General features: G+C 47.7%; 1 pseudogene; it reads right to left on the bottom strand.

The window, feature by feature from the left end:
- Positions 1-1,124, bottom strand: LOC123139832 (BTB/POZ and MATH domain-containing protein 2-like; annotated as a pseudogene).

Raw genomic sequence — 1,124 nt, 5'->3', positions numbered from 1 at the left:
TTATTTGTTATTTGCAAGCACGAAGGGATAGGCTGAAACTACATTATCCCAGCCATCAATCGTCGTTATTATTTGCAAGCACGAAGGGGGTTGGACCTGGATAAACTTCAAGCATGCCTCCTTCAATCCATGGCAGTAGTGCTACTCGGCTAGAGCAAGATTGGACATCACCGAGCTCGCCACTATGTATTCAGACAATTGCATTTCACACATGCACTTGAGTCATCGGAGATCGTACATGTCTGCCACCACAAACAAGTCTTGAAGCCATTGCAGCCACATTTCTTCATCCGTTGTTTCCTTTTCTAGTCCTTCTTCTAGAACCTGTAACATATCTTCCTCATCCATGTAGTCCGCGTCTATCTCAGGGCATGAGTCCGTGTAGATGAATCTAAGCAATGCCTTGAACACGTTTGCTCCCATGTCTTTGGTATGTATGACACCGGACGTAGTAGTGACCTCCTTCATGGGACCAAGGAGTTGCGTCATGAAGACTTTGGACCGGGCAGCAAGCACAGAACGACGTGCAGTGAATATCTCGCCATTAACCTCAAATATCACATCAGCACCCACCTTGGTTTGAACGAGAATGTTAAAATGCCGGACTATGTCAGACAGGAGCACCTTGATGTCGTGGCCACCGGCATCTTTGGTATGTCACACTGGATGGTGAAAGAATCACCCTTTAGATGTGCCGATCGTTCAAGGGCATCTCTTGCCAAAAACTTGTCGGTGCCCCAAGAAACATTATTATCGAACCTGCAAGCTTTATTAGTTGCACGAATGTACATCGACGTCTGCCTCTCAACCTGGTCGACGAGAGTAAAATTGACCCTCGCGTCCACTTTGTTATCGTCGTGGAAAAGGGATACATAGAGAGAGATGAAGTCGACACGGTTCGGGTTCTCGCCATTAGGGTAGTATTCAATTAACCAGTCATGGCCTCCTATTTTGAAAGGACCAGCGTTGATGCTCTTGCTCGTGGATATCAACTCTTTGGTGCGCGAGTAGCCCTTGACCAAGAATAGGTGGTAGTCGTTGTCCGTGCCGGTGTCGACAGCCGACGTGTTGCAAGAGCACCCCTCGTGGCCTTCGACAATAGATACACCGGTGAACGATGACAT

This window comes from Triticum aestivum, chromosome 6B (genome assembly GCF_018294505.1).
Source record: "Triticum aestivum cultivar Chinese Spring chromosome 6B, IWGSC CS RefSeq v2.1, whole genome shotgun sequence".
Lineage (NCBI taxonomy): Eukaryota > Viridiplantae > Streptophyta > Magnoliopsida > Poales > Poaceae > Triticum > Triticum aestivum.
The sequence above is the reverse complement of the archived record's forward strand: the minus strand, read 5'-3'. Positions and strand labels throughout refer to the sequence as shown.